Source organism: Paramisgurnus dabryanus, chromosome 11 (assembly GCF_030506205.2).
Source record: "Paramisgurnus dabryanus chromosome 11, PD_genome_1.1, whole genome shotgun sequence".
Lineage (NCBI taxonomy): Eukaryota > Metazoa > Chordata > Actinopteri > Cypriniformes > Cobitidae > Paramisgurnus > Paramisgurnus dabryanus.
In genome coordinates, this window is record NC_133347.1 from 40204868 (window position 1) to 40226540 (window position 21673).

A 21673-nucleotide genomic window follows, 5' to 3' on the forward strand; every position below is an offset into this window, starting at 1 on the left:
ACTCAAATCTGGGCCCAACATGGGCATTATGCATATTGCCCAATTGGGGCCCACCAAACACCCAGTGGAATCCTGCAGATAACCTACATGGGTGATTGACAAGGGGCAAACATGGAGCCCGCGGACAATCCCACTTACAACCCATATTTCATGACCATGTTGTCCCTATGTAGTACCCACATAAAACTCAAATCTGGGCCCAACATAGGCATTATGCATATTGCCCAATTGGGGCCCACCAAACACCTAGTGGAATCCTGCAGATAACCTACATGGGTAATTGACAAGGGGCAAACATGGAACCCGCGGACAATCCCACTTACAACCCATATTTCATGACCGTGTTGTCCCTATGTAGTACCCACATAAAACTAAAATCTGGGCCCAATATGGGTGTTGTGCATATTGCCCAGGTGGGGCCCACCTAGTGGCAAGTGCAGTCCTGCATGAAATCCATGTGGGCAATTAGCATGAGGCCATTATGGAACCCGCGGACAATCCTATATAGGGCCCATTTTTCAGCCCAATTCATACCCATATGGGCCCTATATACAAATGTTGGCTGGGAACAAAGCTTGAACATTTGATTTTGTTTAAAAGACATTTTTAATACTCAATTTCACAACTAAACAAAGAAAATCTTTTTCTTAAAGATCAATTCTATAGTAGAGTGAAAAAACAAAAAGGACTAATTTTAATAAAGCATAACACACTAGCTGTACCTACTCCAAAATAAATACAAATAAATAAAATAAAAAAATTCAAACTAAGAAAATAATTTAAATAGTCAGGCACACACTGCTTCTCCGCCCACTTCCGGCCTCGGCCGGCGCTGACGTATAGTTCTGCGTTGTGGGGAGGGGGGATTTTTAACTCATCACTCTTTTTCAAAACAGCGCGGTAACCAAGATGACGTCGCAGCTCATCTCTTCTCCTGCTTTTCCTCCGTTGTTACGAAGGACACGATTCAATGTAAGTTTGTAATTTTGTTGTTATTTCATTATGCTTCCCTCAATTTGTAAAATGTCTTTTAAGAAGTATTTGTGACTCTGCTACCTGACGCGAATCGCGTTTTGAGGCAGTTCTTAACATTCGTTACTCAGTTTTCTCCAACCTTTGATTATTACAGCAAATACTTTGCTTGGTTTAAAATGTGCGATATAAATTCGACATTTTTAGTAGTAACTTTAATGTGTATCTGTTGTGTGTTTGATTTTTAATACCAGATGCACATGTGAAGTAAATTTACACCACGCAATATAATTCACGCAAAAGTACGTTACTCGTATTTGATACGATTGATTTGAGATTTACACGTAGGCTTTTATGTAAGTTGGTAGTCTAATTCAAAAAGCCAATGAGGTCGTTAGTCAGTAGCAGTTATTTTTGACTGTTTTTAGCGCGAATCGCGTTTTGCAGAGAGATGTTGACAATCAACAACAGGTCAAGCATTTTCAAGTCTTCTCCAAAAAGTTAATAACCCGAAATAAATTAATTGTTTTATTTTTATCTTGTACAGGAAACATTCAATCGATGTACTTGTATTTCTGAGACAGTAAACAACGCTATATTAGGTAAGTTTAACGACATGTTTTCTTGCAAACTTTGTATTGACTTAAGCAGTACTATCTGTGTATTTGTGAGGCACATGCAAGTACACAGACACAAATTGTGATGCAAGCAGTGCTTGGCCTGTGTCTATTCTGTGTATTGTAATGCACGAAGAACAGAGAAATCTTAATGATGAAATAGCTTCTTACAAACATGTAGATTTCACCACAGAAAACATTCACTAATAAACTGGAATCGTGTGGATTATTGTAATGCTTCATTTACATGTTATTTTGACTATGGGCTTCGCTTACTTAGGTTGGACATGTGCAAAGTTCCAATTTACTCATGAAAATGTATGTGTTCTGATAACAGAAAAGTCATAGACCATTATCTAAGCATAACTGGAAAAAATACACCCTGAGAACTATTTATTTATTTATTTTATTACAGATTTTTTAAATTTATATTTTCAGGGAGGTCAGAGATGATTATCCTTGAGGGTCGTGTGATTTGTGAGGCCGTATACCCAAGATTTCGGACTGCAAGATTTCTACTATTCGCAATGTACTACGTCTTAAATCTTCAGTATCCAGAGGCATGTGGCACATTGGATTTTATTTAGAGGTATTTTATTTTTCTTCTTCTGTAACCTGTAAATTGCTTTCTCTTTTATTACTCCCTAATTTCAGCAACTATATATTTAATGCATTAATTAAATTAAAAAGGGTCGACTGTGTAAGTGTTTTTTTATATAAATATATTTATTAATACCCTTAGACAATTTGTCGGATAAACCCTGAAAAAGGCTCGAAGACCAGCAAAGTCAAGGTCGTTAAGAAGACTGGAAAGAATGTGAATAAGAAGACTGCTACTGTCAACCCAGAAGTTGCATCCCTCCTAAAGAACCTCATCCGTTTCGAATGGGATTTTGTCTAGGTAACTAAACTTAATTACCCCCCACCACTTACATGCTTGCTGAAAGAGTTTTCACCCCTAATCTACTTTCAAATTCAGTGGTAAGAGTGTATGTTAACTCTTAATTATACACATATAGTATGTCACAAAAGTGAATACACCCCTCACATTTCAGCAAATATTTTAGCATGTCTTCTCAAGGGGCAATTCAATAGAAATAAATTATACATACTTTATAGTAGTAAATATATTTTTTAAAGTAGTCAACGTGCTCCTTGTATAGCAGTATATATTTACTGTCCTGGGAAAATACCTTAACATGCAGCCCTTAGTGTCAAAATAGCTGGCAACAAAAGTGAGTACACCCTTTACATTATGGTAATGAGCTATGACGTGGTTTGATGACATCCAACCTAAAGGTGGAAACGTATTCCAGAGAGTGCATTCGGGCGTCAGAGTGGCCACTACTTTTTTTCTATAGCGTTGTTGGCAGGGCAACCAGAGCGTTTTTTGATGCTCTTGTCGGCAGCACTTGTGCATCTGTTTTTAAAGCCAGTTTCTGCAAATGACGCATAGCACAAGGACTCAACTTCTTTGATTGACCCTTGCATGTCCTGTTCTGAGTGGAAACAGTCTTGGAAGACTTCTGTATGACCCTAGCCACTGTACTGGAACTCAGTTTCAGGTTGTTACTGACCTTCTTATAGCCTACCTAGCCCCTCTTTATGGACAGCAACAATTCTAATTCTCAAATCATCAGAGTTGTTTACCATGAGGTGCTATGGTCAACATCCATTGGTCAGTATGAGAGAATTCTACTCAAAGCATCAAATTTGAACAGCTCTAATACAAGATAGACATGCATTGTTCTTACAAGCAGATGAAAACATGAATTATGAATAGGACATGTGGCTTTGCATGATTTAACCATATACATCTATTATCACTTAGGGTGTACTCACTGACTTGTTGCCAGTTATTTTGACATTAATGGCTGTATGTCAAGTTATGTACAGAGGACAATAAATCTATAGTTCTATACAAGAAGCACTAAAACTCTGAAACATATCCAAATTTCATTTCTGTAGTATTGTCTCTTTGAAAAGATACTAAAATATTGCTAAATATGTGGGGTGTACTCACTTTTGTGACATACTGTAATTGTTCACTCCTTTCTGGCTAACTCTTGACCTGCAGTTCTGTTAAGATTGTGTTTTGTCTGATAAATTAAAAAGTGTTTTCAGAGTGTATGAGCACTAGCTTTTGCCATATGCTATATTTTGTTACTAACATTTAAAAAAAATGTTTTCTATCTACAGACCTGGATTTCCTCTCAGGCCAGAGCAATCAGAAGCTGGAGTAAGACACTTAAATTTTTTTCCAACAATTAGTTTGATTAATGTGTTCTTCATTTCATGCCAGGTTTTTAAAATATGTTGTGCCGTGCTGGCAGTTTTTTCTTCTTGTTGTAAGTTTGTTTTTAGCTCCTTGAGTTGCACTTTTTTCTGTGATTTCTGTTTTTAACTCTTTCCCGCCATTGACAAGTTTTTATAGCAGTCCGTATTTCCGCTATTATAGCGCTCATACCCAACTTATACAACCTGGAAACAACCCCTCAGGTCAAACAATTTAAACTCGGTGTATGTTTTGATTATTGCTCCGGATTTCTATCAGAAGTCTTTCACAAAATCGCCATTATCTCAGCTTTTTGCTCAAAATATGGTCTTTTTGAAGAAACCTACACATATTTGAGAGGTGGTAAAAAAGAACTAATTAAAGGTAGGGTAACAGATTTGATCCTGAAACATTTTTAGTTATGCTGGTTAAAAGTCTCCTCACATCCTGATAGCAATCACTGTGTTAAGTTGTTTAAATGTATTTGTAAAAATTTATGTCATCTGTGAAAGGCGTAGGACCAAAAAATGTTCAACAAATCATAGATTTCGGTCCGAACGGACGTTTCCTTTTATGTCCCTCATACGTAAGCGTAATTTGAATTCCCACCGCGCAGCGAGTCCACGCAGATACCATACGTCATCGGCGCGTTCACGTGCGCTCTGTCTGTAAACAGCGAGAACAGCAACAACTTTTCTGCTGAATTGACAACCTACACAGGAGCAACAAAACTAAATGCATCTTTTATAACAACAACAGCAAAAACTGCCTGGATCAGCAAGAGCAAAAACCCAAATTAACATCAGTAACTTTAGTGCTTTACCACGAGATGCAAACAGCTACAGGAGGCAAAGGGTCTGAAAGGGTCGTTGCACTGTTTATTTTGGTAAGGTAGGTACGCGATATGTTTGTACTGAGATGGATTCAGATATTCTACTTTGATGAAACATTGTGTTGCTTATGAAATTTGTGTTCGTTTGCGGATTAGCATAACGATATAGTTACTACGTCTACACAACCGAACGTGTGCTTAAACTAATTCTGATGTAAACCAGTTGTTTATGTTGGTTATTTTGGAAGTGTTTTGTTCACTTTGTACTGCAAAGTTTTCTCACTGGTGAATGAGACATGAGACGTGACCGTCTGATCTGTGCGTGTTCATGTGTTTGGAAAGAGGCGTGACTTTGGAGAGCGATTTGACTTGAGGGTGGGATCGGGATTTCATTGCTAGGCGGCTACCGTTAGCATTTTTCAAAATGTCTTACCCTACCTTTAAGGTAGGATGAATTTTTTTTATTGTTGTTTGAAAGCAGAGGGGTTTGTTATTTTATTTGATTCTATTTGATATATTGAAGGTTTATATAGTTAAAGAAGAATGTTTTCTTGAAGGCATTAAACTTTTGTAAAAATCATTAAAAACGCTGGCACTGGCTGTCACCTTTTTTTAAACACTGGCGGGGAAAGAGTTAACATACTGTTAATTCACTGTAACTGTTACTCCGTAGCTCCTTCAATTGCACTTTATTTTTGTGATGTGGTCTTACTTTACTCTGTGGTTGCTTTTTAATGGCACCGTTTCTCTGTGACAGTGCATTTATTGTTAAACATACTTGTAAATGTTTACAGTGCTAAAAGATTGTTTAAAGATTGTAATAACAGTTGTATTAATAAATGGAAAATGGAGCACTATGTCAGTCATTTCTCTTTTTTTATTAGATGTTAGGATATCAGACAGTAGAGTAAATATTAACTAACTTGTGTTATGTTTCACAACTTAAAAATGTAAGAAAACAAACAGTAATGAGTGTGTATAATTATAAGAAATTGCTGGAACCATTGCTGCCAGTACTTCACTGTAAAATTACGGCACAACTGTAAAATGGAAAACGGAGGCAACACTGTAAAATAACAGTATATGGCTGGAACCATTGCTGCCAGTACTTTACTGTAAAATTACAGCAGAACTGTAAAATGGAAAACGGTGGGGAAACTGTAAAATAACAGCACAACTGTAAAATGGAAAACGGTGGGAAAACTGTAAAATAACAGCACAACTGTAAAATGAAAAAACAGTGGGAAAACTGTAAAATAACAGTAAATGGCTGGAACCACAGCTGCCAGTATTTTACCGTAAATTAACGGGGAAATTTCTTACAGTGTAGCTTTAATCCACTGAAGAAGAGTTGTGCACTTTTAAGCACCTTTTAATATCTTTACATAAATATTTTTTTCTATTTAAAAGCTATAATTTCATTATTTTACTAACCCAACGACTCCTCCGCGCTTTCCAAATTATGCACGTAAATATCTGTGCATATGTGCCACCAGTACTCCGTCAGAGAGCGGGTCTTCAGCACTGCGGGGAGCAGCCAGCACTTCAATCCGCAGCTTATTAAAACTAGACAAAGTGAACAGGGCCAGACACATCTAAATTTAAACATGGTCTGTGTATGTAAATCCCGCGTTTCGGTCGGAGTGTTGTTCCCGTTTTCTTGTTCTTGACGTTCCCTGAATTCTGGGTTTATATCTTAATCTGCCGCTTCAGTGCAGTATAGCCTCAATGTAACAATGAGCACGATCTCCCGAGACACTACAAAAGGCTACTAATAAATGATTAATATGGGCTGTTTTCTTGTACAAAATTAAATATTTTAAGATAAATGTAAAACATGTAAAAAGACAAGATTCTAGCAATGTCAAGATTAGGGATGGGCATTTTCCAGTAATTTACTAATTTTTTTAATATTTAATTTTTCGAATATTTAAGCTCTTAAAGAACGAATATTCGTTTATTTAAATTATGTTAATTAAGACATGCGTGTTTTGTATTTTTCATTTTGTCATAATTTCACAGAAGGCTTATAATTAGGAAATATCCACAGCAAGCTAAACTTATATTCTGTATGTATATATATGTATGTATTTTAAGTTGAAAACATTGTAAAAATATATATATATATTTTAAATTCTTCTTAAAAAATATCCTTCAGAAAAAAATGCGTTAAAACTTAATGCGGAGCGAAGTCTAGTCAAATCCTTAGTTTCAAGTCGGTCGTTAGTATTAATTCATTACTGTTTGATGTTACATACATTATATTATACCAAATATTATACACTAACCCCAAATCTAAGCGAAGTTTGAGGACTTGCGAAGTTTAAAGTTTGAGGACTTGACAAAGTAGGCTATCATCATTTAAACAGACTCAAAACACCAAGAGCCCGGAGCAAACGAAAAAACACATCTAACCGACTGCTCAGTCGCCATATAAATATCTTCTCAGTTTAGTTTGACGTATTTGTGAATAAAGAAAACCATATTTATCCTACCTGCTTCGGTGAAAGCCCGTTCTTCTGACTAGATACAATAATGCCGGTGCTGCGGAGAAAACTCTTCCTGATGATGGTTATCCGATAAAAACAACTGACGGATTGAACAAGATTGAAAATCTGTATTTAACATTATTTTACAAATAACGTAAGCTGGCTCGATACATTATTTTTGACTGTGCAAAGTTACTAACGTTAGCTTAATTTAACAACATTTTACAAAGACGGTGCTTTGCTTTAAACTGCCAAGTGCAGTTATCCGGTTCATTTTCGAAAGAGCACCGCATATAATAAATGCTCTCCGTTTCATTTCGTTCTCCGTGTCTGTCTCTTTATTAACAAAAATAAAGTAGACTTTATAACAGAAAGCTTACAAATCTCTCATGATGTGTTGATTCGGGCGGCGGAGAAGCACGTTTAATAACACGTGAGCCCTCACTGAGCCAGTGGCCAAATACGGCGCGGCGGGGACAAACCCGGAGATAAAAGGAAAAACTTAAATTCGTCTGCAATCTGCATTGCCAAACAATCAGAAATACATACAAATTAATGTTCATGTATATTTTACATTTAAGTCTGTAAAAGACAGTATAGATGAAGTGAAAAAGCATTAAATAAGTTGTTACCCTTTGGTGGCACATTAAAAACAAACAAACATTCGAATAGCATTTTTTAAATTCGAATTATTATTGCCATTCGAATATCCGTGCCCATCTGTTATCTAGTCAAGATCAAATGCCCGACAGGATATTTTCACAGACTAACACACGTCACGTCTCACGTCTTCTATTTAATTTATAGAGCAATTCACGCAAAGATATTAGGTTAACTATAGTCAATATAGAAGAGAGTAAGTGTATGTCGACTCGCAGCGGAGTGGGGAGGGGGCGTGGCATCACGATGGTGTCTCTCCATCGTGATGTCAGTCAACCATCACGATGGACGATGATATCGTCTATCGGCACAACCCTAATCTACACCAATTAACAAATCAGAATCAGTCACCTTATCTCCTCTATGGAGAACGAATACAAAGGTTTAACAAAACCCTCTCCGCCAGTAACATGCTAACGATATAATACTCTTACAAAGAAAGAGATTAATTCATAAGTCACGCAATCGCTCCTGATCTGCTGACAATCTTTAACAAGGTAGCTACCACAAAACTGCATGTTAACTATTGACTACTTACATTTGTTGCTGGTGTAAAATTACTTACAAATTTGAAGAAAGTGGGGATGACAAAACACACACAAAAAAATTTCTCTCTCAAAAAAAATAATAAAAAAAAATCACAAGTTCCCAACACTAGCTATTGATTCAAAGTACCACACCAATTGGCATGGACACTAGAGAACAACTCCGGTAAAACACTACGCAAAAAACAAAAAAAAACTAACCTCTCTAATCTTCAAAGGCTTACCAGGCTCGGGGCCACTTTAAATGCTCAACTTCATGTCACCTGGTAAAACACCAGGCCCTGAATAGCGCACCCCCAACAGAGATTAAATCTCCACCCGGGATACCTTCAAAAATAACAAGGATTTAACAAACTTTAATTTAACAAAACAAACTAACAAAACAAACAGTGCTCCGTTGGAAGGATTGTCTAGCAACCGAGCTGGACCACTCTACCTAACCGGAGTTCTCTATTAATCCAATAACTATGAACCTTTTCCATGCTCCACTCTCAAAAACTTGAAAAACAAGTCACGAAACCCCAACTTCAAACCAGAATTTGATCCCGGACGAGCTTCCAATTTATGTTACGACCCGGCTCAAAGTCACAACATAAAGAGGACACTTGAACAAAAATGAGTTCCAATAAAGTTATAAATTTATTTCAAATTAATCAAATAATGTCTAGGGTCAAAATATTAAAGAATAACAAAAGAATCAAATCAAATAATTGTTAGAGTTTGGGGTTTGTGGAGTTGTGGAAAACAAATGAGAACACAAAATATCAATCCACTCTTCAAACAAACAAACAGAAATGAGAGAGCCCCGATCACTTCTTCTTCTTCTTCTTTGGTGTTTATTGGCGGTTGGCAAACCAACTAGTAGGTGCATTACCGCCACTACCTGGACTGGAGTGTGAAACAGGATACATGCTTATGAGATACGTGAATTAATTAAAAAGAAAAAGAACAAAAAAAACGAAAAGCTAAATTCTTTTGTTTAACTTTGTTTCTCTTATAAATTTAATGATGTAGTCATATATTTTTCTTTCCCCTAGAATACCTGCTATAGTAAAGTCTTTGTGATCAACATTCTTTAATGACTGAATAAACTGACATCTTTCTTTATTGTATTTCCTACAGTGAAGCAGAACATGTTCAACAGTTTCTCGTTGACTACACTCATTGCATTCCCCAGTTGGGTGTTTACCAATTTTAAATAAAGTATTATTAAGTCCTGTGTGACCTATTCTCAAACGAGTTATTATATTCCCTTCCTTTTGATTCCTGCTTTCCTTTCTCCCAGCACCAACTTGTTTTTGTATATTATATAAATGTCTACCTTTTTCAGTGTCATCCCAATATTCCTGCCATACTGATTGTGCATAATTCCTGATGTGTGCTTTAGCTTCGGCTTTACTTAATGGGACATGTAGATCTACCTGTTTTAATTTCAAAGTTTCTTTAGCCATTTTATCCACTTTCTCATTCCCTTCTACGCCAACATGAGCAGGAACCCAAATTAATTGAACTGATATGCCTATAATCTTTAAATTATATAACTTATGAAATATTTCATTGATTATATCCATCCTATAAGAAGATCTGCCAGATCTAATGCTTTCCAGTGCAGAATAACTATCTGATGCAATGACTGCTTTATTTATTCCTTTCTCCTCTATCCACTGCAGGGCCATTAATATCGCCAATAGTTCTATAGCATAGACAGAAATATGATTAGTAACTCTTTTTTTAATATAATGGTCATATCTTGGAATATATACAGCTGCACCTGCAAGTCCTGATTGTGGATCCTTTGACCCATCTGTATATAAAATTACTAAACCTTGGAAATTTATCTCAAAATAATTCTGCACTACATACCACACTGGAATTTGTTGAGATTTTCGATTTATTTCCTGTTGTATATTGAGGTCAACATTTGGCAAGGGAAATAACCAGGGAGGAATTACGGATATTGATAATGTATTGCTGTACTGTATTTGATGTAAACCTATATTCTTAGCCTCAGCATCACCAATCCATCCAAAACTTCTGATGTTAGTCCCAATATGTTCCCAGCATTCCGTCAATATACTTTTGACAGGATGAGAAACCTTTTGTCCTCTGATATTTATCCAATATGCCAACATCAACTTCATTCGTCTGATTTCTAGAGGCATTTCTCCCATTTCCACCTGCAATGACGATACTGGTGAGGATTTAAATGATCCACTACAGATTCTTAAGGCTTGGGCTTGTAAAACATCTAATTGTTTAAGGTTTGTTTCTGCTGCTGACATATAAGCTATACAACCATAATCAAAAACTGACCTCATGAGTGCCCAATATATATTTTGTAATGATGCTCTGCTTGCTCCCCACTCTTGCCCTGATAAACACCGAAGAATATTAATAATCTTTTTACCCTTGTCCTTAACTTTATCCAGATGAATTTTCCAAGTCAGTTTTTCATCAAACCAAACCCCTAGAAACCTTACAACTTTTACTTGTTCCAGACGATTTCCATATAATTTTAAAGAGAGGGGGGTAATTCTATTCCGCCTTGAAAAACAAATAACCTGTGTTATTTAAACCTTTTCTAGGTGAACCAAAGCACACAAATAGCTGCTCGGACTTCCTCCACTGAGCAGTCCTGTGAACATATGTATCCAGTGCTCGCACAGGACACACCAAATTCAGCTTTTCCTGGTCCGCACTCCTGAATGGGGGAGGACAAAGGGCCTGCAGAACAATGGGCCTCGGCACATTGTTCAGCACCTTGGGAACATAACCTGGCCTTGGGTGTAGAAAAGCCTTAGCCATCCCAGGTGCAAACTCAAGACATGTCGGGGATACCGACAGGGCCTGAAGGTCCCCCACTCGCTTTAAAGAATTAATAGCCAGAAGGAACACAGTCTTAAAGGCCAGAAACCTATCTGGCGAAGTCTCAAGTGGCTCGAACGGAGCCAACGAGAGCCCTTCCAGCACGACCGCTAGGTCCCAAGTAGGCACCCTAGTGCGGCTAACAGGTCGCAACCTGCGAGTGCCACAAAGAAAGCGAGCCACTTATGGGTGTCTACCCACTGATGAGCCTTCCACATGAGTATGGTAGGCAGAAACTGCTGCCGTTAAACCTTAATGGTGGAAGGAGTAAACTCATCAGAGAACGCTCCTGCAGAAACCTCAGAACTACATCGACAGGGCAGTAAACTGGGTCTGTCAGATGAGCTGAACACCAAGAGGTGAAAATTTCCCACTTAAGGGAATAAAGTTTCCCCGTGGAAGGACAAACACAACCAGGGGGGAAAGGCATACAGACGTAGCCTCGGCCACGCCTGTACCAAGGAAAACCACAGTGGGTAAAGTGTGGTGTCCTGGGATGCAAACAGATCTACCTCTGCGCGTCCAAACCTTTTCCAGATGTGGTTCCACATCTAGATGAAGTCTCCACTCCTATCGGAGATGTCTGTTGTCTCGAAGGGGCATCTGCCACATTCAGGTGGCGTGGTATGTAGACTGCCCTCAGAGAGTCCAGAAGTGTATGGTAGGCAGAAACTGCTGCCACCTATACCTTAAAGGTGGAGTAATGATATGGTCTCCACAACCTCAGTTGGTAGCATGACATTCTTCCAAAGGAGTATGGTAGGCAGAGACTGCTGCCACCTAAACCTTAGGGTGGAAGGAGTTAACCCAGCAGAGAATTGCTCCTGCAGAAACCTCAGTACCACGTCAAGGGGCAGTTGACTGGGTCTGTCAGGTGAGCTGAGCACCGAAAGGTGAAATTTCTCTACTTTAGGGCATAAGCTTCCTCTTTGAGGGAGCTCTGAAGTAATCATCTGGTTCCCATAACCTCATTCGGGAGCATGAGGTCCTTCCAAAGGAGCATGGTAGGCAGAGACTGCTGCCACCTAGACCTTAAGGGTGGAAGGAGTTAAGCCAGCAGAGGATTGCTGCTGCAGAAACCTCAGTACCACATAAACAGGGCAGTTGACTGGGTTTGTAAGAGGAGTTAAACACCAATAGGTGAAATATTCTCCACTTAAGGGCATAAAGCTCTCTTGAGGGTTGTCCAGAAGAGATATGAGGTCCTTCTAGAAGGAGTATGGTAGAGGCAGAAACTGCTGCCATCTAAGCCTTAAGAGTGGAAGGAATTAAGCCAGCAGATAATTGCTCCAGCAGAAACCTCAGTACCACATAAACAGGGCAGTTGACTGGGTCTGTCAGGTGAGCTGAACACCATGAGGTTAAGTTTCTCCACATGGGGCCTAAGCTCCTGATGGAGCTCTGGAGTAATCATATGGTCTCCACAACCTCAGTTGGGAGCATGAAATCCTTCCAAAGGAGTATGGTAGGCAGAAACTGCTGCCACCTAAGCCTTAAGAGTAGAAGGAAGTAAGCCAGCAGAGAATTGCTCCTGCAGAAACCTCAGTACCACATAAACAGGGCAGTTGACTGGGTCTGTCAGGTGAGCTGAACACCATGAGGTGAAGTTTCTCCACTTAGTGCCTAAGCTCCTGGGGGAGCTCTGGAGTAATCATATGGTCTCCACAACCTCAGTTGGGAACATGACATCCTTCCAAAGGAGTATGGTAGGCAGAGACTGCTGCCACCTAAACCTTAAGAGTGGAAGGAGTTAAACCAGCAGGGAATTGCTCCTACAGAAACCTCAGCACCACATAAACAGGGCAGTTAACTGGGTTTGTCAGGAGTAAAGTATGGTCTCCACAACCTCAGTTGGGAGACCTGAGCCTACGAGCCTGGCCCCCTCAGAGGCCAAACTGACAGGCCATACCTCTGGCAAGCTTCCTCCAGAACTTCTGTGGCAGAGAGATTGGGGAAAAGAGAAAGCCACATTGGGCAGTGTGTGCGGTCCTGAGACGCAAACAGATCCACCTCTGCGCGTCCAAATCCTCTCCAAATGGGGTTCACCACATTTGGCCGGAGTCTCAACTCCCTAGCAATGGGTGTTGCCATACAGGGCATCTGCCATATTCAAGTGGCCTGGGATCTAAATTGTCGTCAACGAGCACAGTTTGTCCAGAGACCACAATGCCATTATCCCAAAATCAATAATGTAGTGATTTTGTACCTCTCGGCCTTCCATACTGTACTCCAACCTGTGGGGAGTGCGTTCTGGTGTCAGTGTCACACACCAGTAGCACGCACCCAAAAACAGGCCTTAGGATGGAAACCAAGGTTTTCTCCACACCACCAGAGCACACAGGCAACGATGCGTGACTTTGATAGCAGATCTCCTTAATAATTTATTAATCAACCACTGATGTGATGTCTATCTGGACAAGCACATGATGGCTCATCAGGTCTGGAAGGAAATGGGAGTCCAACCCATACCACCATATTTCCAAGGCAATTTCAGTGCCATATCCAATGATGCGATTTTGATCCTTTTGGCTTTCCATAATCGCAACAACCTGTGAGGGATGCGTCTGTTGTCAGCGCCACACATCGACAACGCGCACCCAACACAGGACCTTGGGACAGAAGCCATGGCTTTCTTCCTGTTACCAGAGCACGCAAACAACGGTGCGCGACTTTGATCATGCGAGACGGGTTTCCCCTCGGGAAACCCCCCCCCCCATGTTGAATGGAGACATAAGCTCTAATGTAAGGAATCAGTCCTCGGATCTGATTGCATCACAATCGGTTTCAGTAACAGCATAGAACTGAGCCGCATCACTGAACGATTCCCCTACTTTTGGAACATTAAAGTAAAGGCTGTAAGCTGTCATTTCTCATGTGGAGGTTCTACAGCCTCCTGCACAAGAATGTAGCCATGCTCCACTACTGGAGCCAGCTGTATGCAGGTGAAGGTTAATGGGGGCTGCCTGTCGTACTACGCACCAAATGGAAGCAGGCACCATAAATGAGGTGTGAGCTGCTTTGCTTCAATAAGAAAGTGAGTGCCACGAACGAAGACGTCACCCGCCTCAGCAGATGAGGATCTCGAATCGTAACACACAAAATCATTATCTGAATTATGGCGCACCAGCGGTCGATCAGGAGAATAAATGCTGTGCACAGCTGTACAAGCAACACACAGCATAGACACAAAATCACTGTTTGACTCATCAAACAATGACAAACAGCTCATGCAGGCTCAGCCAGGCTGTGACAGGTAGATATACATACATAGCCTACACATACAGGTGTAAAAACGTATGTATATATAATACCTTCATACTGTAAAAAGAGGAGGCTTCACGTGGAAACTGCACGTTTAGCCTTAAACAGTAGGCGGATTATGAAGATGATCCATCTCTCCGGAGAAAGACAGCTGAAAATATATGGCTCTCACGCAGGGCGCCTTCCCGATCCGGCGAGTGAGAGAGAGGGACTTCACGTGCAGGCGGAGAAACCGCCGCCTGCGCGAAATCATATGGCGACTCCCACGAGTGCAACCGCCACTGAGAAGCAGGATCGCAGCCGCGAACCCAAGCTTCCTAGAGAGCGAGAGACAGATGTCACGGGTGTAGGCGGGGATACCTCCGCCTGCACGCATGAGTGCAGTCACCGCTCTGCCTCGACAGAAGCGGGACCGGATCCGTGAGGGCGCGAGCCTGAGATATCCTTCTCTAAGCGCGAAGCTGGAGCGCAACACGTGCACGGGAATGCTCACAGTGCACACAGCCAGTTTCCTCAAAAGCCAACTGTGCGTGCTGCGCTCGAAGACACATATACATGTGTATCCTTGTCTGTGATATCGCGCTGACAGGGAAATACACATACTTGAACTTCTTAAACACACTTCAGATTTATGCAAACATACACGTAGTCACTTGCTGAGGCACTAAAAGCGAGTGTGTTTGTGTGGGATGCCTCCTTATACCCCTGGTCCGCACGGCATCACGGTCAGTATCCAATCATCAAATTATTGATTATGTTTTACACGTGCTTCAGATTAGTCACGCCGAGGCGTTCCCCAAAGCGTTGCTATGGCGACGCAGCTCGAGTTCCTCGAAAGGGAACTTCTACCTCCAATTCCCAAAGACTTTAGTTTTATTAATAGGCCTTCTTTCCAGAGCATGTCATATGCCTTCTCCACATCAAATAAGACAGCCACTACAGCTTCTTTGTTGATCTGGGCCTTTCTAATGTCTGACTCTAGACATAAAACAGAGTCCATTGTGTTCCGACCCCTTCGAAATCCACTCTGATACGGGGATAGAAGATCTTTACTCTCTATAAAATATGTTACTCTTTCAGTAATTATTCTTTCCATTACTTTACATAAATGAGAAGTTAAGGCAATAGGCCTATAACTGGAAGGATCAGATGGATTTTTCCCAGGTTTAAGAACAGGTACTATTACTGCCTGTCTCCAAACTGAAGGGAGTTTACCTTTATCCCATATTAGGTTAAATAATTTAAGAACTATTCCTAAGGAATAATCAGTCATTTTTTCCAACATTTTATAACATACACCATCGCTTCCAGGAGTAGTCTGTCTAGCACCAGTGATTGCTCTTTTTAATTCAAACATGTTTAATGGCAAGTCAAGTAAACTATCTGACACATCTTCTTTTTCCAATAACTTAGGGTAATCCGTTAAAGTTCTAAACCTACATTGTTTTGCTCCTTCTGTAAGATTCTCAGAGCTATGAACTTTCTTAAATGTTTTAACAAGAAGTTCAGCCTTTTCTATATTGCTAACAGCCAATCCATCTGCACTTTCCATCACTGGTAACTCATTGTTCCTTCTAATCCCCCCCATTTTCCTAATCATATTCCATACATCTGACAGTTGCACCTCTCTTCCAATACTGTCACAGTACTGCCTCCAAAATTTTCGTTTTTGTATTTTTATTGTTTTCCTTACTATCGCCTGGGTCCTTTTATATTGAATCAAAGTATCAATAGAGTGCTGTTTCTTAAGTTGTTTAAAAGCTTTGTTTCTTGTTTTTACAGCTGCTTTACAATCATCATTCCACCAAGGTACATTCTTTTTACGGTTAATTCCTGTTGTTTTAGGAATTGTTTCCTCAGCTGATTGTATTATTTCATTAACTATTTTATTATTAAATATATTTTCATCTTTTTGGTCTTCTTCTAGTAGGGCCATACATCTATTACCACAGATTTCTTGAAATATTTCCCAATTTGCCTTTTCCAATTTCCATCTAGGACTTCTCTTTCCTTTTTCAAAACATATCTTTGTACCAACTGTTGTCACTACAGGATAATGGTCACTCCCTACTGTAGTATGTTTGCTCACTTTCCATGTACTGATTCCTGCTAATTCTGTTGATACAAATGTCAGGTCAAGTACTGTTTCTGTATTTTGAATACTGTTATATCATGTTCCCTCTCCATTATTAATACACACTAAATAATTATCATCAATAAATTCTTCAATAAGTTGACCGTTTGCATCAATATTATTACTCCCCCATAATGAATTATAGGAGTTAAAATCACCACACCACATTACATTGTCATCCAATGGACCCACCACAGATTCTAAAATACCTTGACTTAATTTTTCACAAGGATTATAGTAATTAATAATATCAACACACCCTCTTTCAGTCCAAACCTTACTTACAATCGACTCATAATCCTTATTTATTTGTACTACTTTATATTTCATTCCGTTTTGTATAAATGTAGCTATTCCACCCCCTCTACAATTTTCTCTATCTCTTCTAATTACATTATAATCTTTAATTATAAAAATCCAATTGCGGTTTTAACCAGGTTTCCTGAATACACATAACATTAGGTTTCTCTAATAAGTTATCAATATATATTTTAAACTCTTGACCGTTTGCAATTAAGCTCCTTGCATTCCACTGTAGTACAGTCAATTACATTACGATGAACCAGTACATGCTTGAGAGGTTTGTATCTCATCACTAAGGGAGTCCCTAACGGTCTCCCAAAGCAGCCCTTTAACATCTAGGTACTTCTCTGCGGCTTTGACAATTATTTTGATTCTTTCATTTCGGCTTTTTGTCTGTGCAGAACAATTTATTATCTCTGCCATAAATAATACAAAATCATTCTTTTTAACTATCAGAGTTTCCTCTTTCAACTTCTCACATCCTTGACACTTATTCATTTCTTTACCCCTGTTTCTAGATTGATTAACCATTGTAACATTTCCTGAAACCCTCTTTGTTGCTTCTGCATAGCTGACTCTTTGTACGGCCTTAACACGCTGTATTTCGGCCTGCCTTTTGCTAACCTCACATCCTCTATAAGCAGAGCTGTGTTCCCCACCACAATTACAACATCTCAGCTTTGTCCCCTCTTCGCATTTCCCATATTCATGTTCTTCACCACATTTACTACATCTTTGCTTTCCCTTACACACTGCCGCTACATGTCCAAATCTTTGGCACTTGAAGCACCTTATTGGCGGGGGTATATATAATCTCACATCATAGCACATAAATCCAATGTACACTTTTCAGAGAGCTTTTCCTGATCAAAATTGATCAAAACCGAAAGACTATCTTGCACATTTCCATTCCTGTTTATTTTTAGCCATCTGACTTCATTTACCCTTGCATTTGCTATATTTCTTTTGACATCTTCAACTGATACATTTATCGGAATCCCAGTAATAACTCCTTTTGTAAATTTCCTGAATGCCAAAGAGCATTCTACTTTCTTCCCATTTATTATGTTCACTTTGGTTGCTTTTGCTTGCTGTCTGTCATCTTTACAAACAATCAACAGGGCACCATTTCTTAATATCTTAGCACTCTTTATTTCTCCAATATCTTTATTTAACGATTTTGTTAACTGTACTGGATTCATACATCCAAATGAGTCTCTTTCATCCAGAAGTTTAGCAAAAACCACATACTCCTCTCGTCTCTTTTCCTCCGTAATCAGTCCCCTTTCTGAGTCACTTTCATCCGTTTTATTTTTTATTTTATTTTTCCGTTTGTTATTTTTAGTTATCTCCCATTTTTCATACACCGCGCCACCTACTTCCATACTTCCTAGATCACTTCCTGATCCGTCACTTCCCTCCACACTCTCCTGTCCATTCACAGTCCAGCTGTTGCCAACCGCCTTCGCCATTCTGTCTGTTCGACCCTCCAGATGCGCATTCATTCCGCTGAAGATAGAGATCAAGTCCCGATCACGGCTCCATGAGCTTCTTAAATAGGGTGCAACAGGTGCCAATAATCAACATTGGAGTCCCGCCCATCAAGGAGGAACCTGCAATCTTAAACAAAAGAGAAAATAGGCAGGGCTGTAACAGTTATGAACATGTAAAGTTAATAGTGTAATTCTATGGTAGTTGGTACATAATGGTAAAGATCATCACCTAATTAATTTACTAATCAAAAGTGTATTTTCTGTCAATGATGTAAATGAGATCCAGCACTTTCACAGCAGTTTGTCATTAAGGAGTTTTAGAAACTTTGGACAAAAAATATCTGCTGTATAATTGGGACACACAAACCTCAAGAATCAGAGTATGAATCTCAACCATGGTGACAAATAAAATTGTAAAAAAAAACATTATTTATCCATGCTGCAGTGCATGCTGGGAGTCCTGAATGAGATTTGTAATTTGTTGATACCCAGCATGCATTGCAACATGAAGTTTTTCATTTATTTGTCACCATTGTGCTGCCCCCTAATAGGACTTCTATTTTGAAATGACTTTTTGATGAGTTATACTGCCATCTACTGGTTGTTCAGCCATTTTGTTCAGTTCTATCAGAGAGCAGTGCAGAGCACATGGTTTCATGTATGGTGCATCAAGAGTTTTCTTTACACTTTTCCTGAGATGCTATTCGTCTGTGAGTAGTGATGGCCAAATGAGGCTTCCTGAACCACTGAGGCTTTCCAGGCCATTGGTTCGTCAAAAGGTTCAGTTACCCGAGGCCTCATGAACAGTGTTCTCTCTAGTGACACCTGCTGTGGAAAGCAATGTATTGCACACAAATCTATTCATTCTGAGCAACCAAATTGTCATGGTGTGGGCTTTATTTATTGCCTGTGTATTAAATAAAGTATTTTACTCTGCTTGTGTTAATTTGTACACACAACTCATACATACACAACTTTGTGTCCAACTATTCAGTAGTTCTTTGGGTTATTAACCGTGAATGCCCCGAATGAGTGTAAATAAATTATGAGTGCAGTGCTGACTGGGAATGCAATAGTGCAATGCTTATTGAACTGATGGGTGCAATAGTGCAATGCTTATGGGACTGGAAGTGTGAAACAGAAAACTGCAACACGGAAAAGTGTTTACTGGTTTTTATTTAAAACAAAAGTTTTTTAACAGTATTTGGATTGAAGCGGTTTCTCTTTTTAGAAAGCTCCTCTCAAGCCTTAGAAAACCAACACATCCTCATCCCATGGCGTCAATATTTGACGCCACTTGACCATGCGTCAATATGTTACGCGGAGGGTATACCCTTCGCGTCATTTTTTGACGAACTGGGGACTTCAATACTATTAGGTACGCGAAATTAAACAGTTGTCACCTGACATTGGGGTTAGGGATAGGTTTGGGTAGGGATGTCATTATGTAAATCTAACCCTAAACCGACGCGAAAATGGTAAGAAAATGGTACGAAAATAGGAAAGAGAATGCAACGGACTCAATAGTATTGAAGTCCCCAGTTCGTCAAAAAATGACGCGAAGGGTATACCCTCCGCGTAACATATTGACGCATGGTCAAGTGGCGTCAAATATTGACGCCATGGGGTGAGGATGGGCTGTAGAAAACACCCTTTCACAGGGCACTGATGATGCTGGACAACATAAGAAGGTCAGTGCCAGCTTATATAAATTGGGATATTGGAGCTTCTGTTTGTTTCAATATCCCAATGGATCCTCAGTCCTCCTAGGCTATCCCTAATAAAGTCTAGTCTTTTTTTAATTATAATAATAATAATAATAATAACAACAGCAATACTATATATAATAATAATAAAACTACTACTAATATAGGCGATATATATATATATCATAATATATATAGCAAAATAATTACGTATTATAGGTATTAGAACTAGATATGCTAATTTACTCTAATGATCTACTTTCCTAGGCTATGTATAATTTACTCTAATATAATCGTCAGTGTATATAATGTATAATACAGGCTATGATATATAATGATAACTATACTACAAACTCACTACAAACTCCACTACGTACAACCAACACCTCAACACCAATGCAAACGTACTGCAAAACCCACAAGAGGCGCGAGTTTCGAACCATTTTTATCCGGAGGCGATACTCAGAGTGAAGCAATGACGTATTCAACAGAAAACGAGGCCTCGTTTGTCATCGTCACGTGATTTTCACGGAAACGATACAAGCCTCGAATCGGGGCTTCATCTGGAACGCCCCTTTTTGCTCGACACAAGCTCCGGAGCTTCGCTTCAGATGTCACATCACTATCTGTGAGTAATTTAAAGTTATTTTGTTTACATTAAGAACACCTCTGCAAACCAGAGCATGGAAGTTAATCTAAAACTAGTTATTTTAGAAGGGTAATGTCTAATTGAACTGCTTGTAAAACACATAATTGTGTTCAGTTTATATTTATACAGTATGTGTATCTGTTTGTTTTGTATTTACAGTTTTACAAAGTAAATAAGAGGAAATGGAAAAGACTGAGACTCCTTTAATTATATCAAGAAAAGTTATGCCTTGAGACATTATTGGAGATCCCAATTCAAATGTTAACTTGCTGTCTAGCTTTGTAGACCAACGCATTGTGAGGACAGTAAAGTAAAAAGACGAGAAACTCAGCTGGTTAAGCACAAGAAAACTTTGCACATCCACTATGAGTCTACGTTCAGGAAAACAATATCAATTAGAAATCACTCAAACAAATGCTGCAGTGCAACAAGAAAACTTGCTGAATGGACTAGTGACTATGTGCAAAGGCTTTCACATGTCAGTTTGGGAAGATCTTCCAACCAGAGTTAAATCATCTGAATATTTCAGCAAAGTAGAATATGCAGAAATGCCTAAAACACAGTTACAACCCACCGGCAACCAGTTCACAACAAAAGTAGATTGTACCTTAAAAACACCAACCTTAAACCTTAAAAACACCAACCGATCAGTTGAACTACCAAACGTGGCCACAATATTCTCTAAAGACAGAAAAGGAGCCTCCAGAGCAAGACCATGAGACTAAGTATGACCTCGCAAGGCATCTAATCCGTAAAGAAATTGTGAGTTCCAGTCTGCTGAAATTTGATGACCATCCTGAAAATTACTGGTCATGGAAAGCATCGTTTAAGAGTGCAACTAAAGATCTTAACTTATCCGCCCAGGAGGAACT

General features: G+C 39.3%; 2 long non-coding RNA genes across 2 annotated transcripts in view; both read left to right on the forward strand.

The window, feature by feature from the left end:
• The window catches only part of LOC135765263 (uncharacterized), a 612169-nt gene that overhangs the window by 550955 nt on the left and 39541 nt on the right, over window positions 1-21673 (forward strand). The window lies entirely within an intron of this gene.
• LOC135765267 (uncharacterized) lies at window positions 900-6024 on the forward strand. Its single transcript, XR_010540595.2, has 5 exons — window positions 900-972; window positions 1520-1574; window positions 2028-2178; window positions 2332-2490; window positions 3789-6024. It is a non-coding gene; the product is annotated as an uncharacterized lncRNA (long non-coding RNA).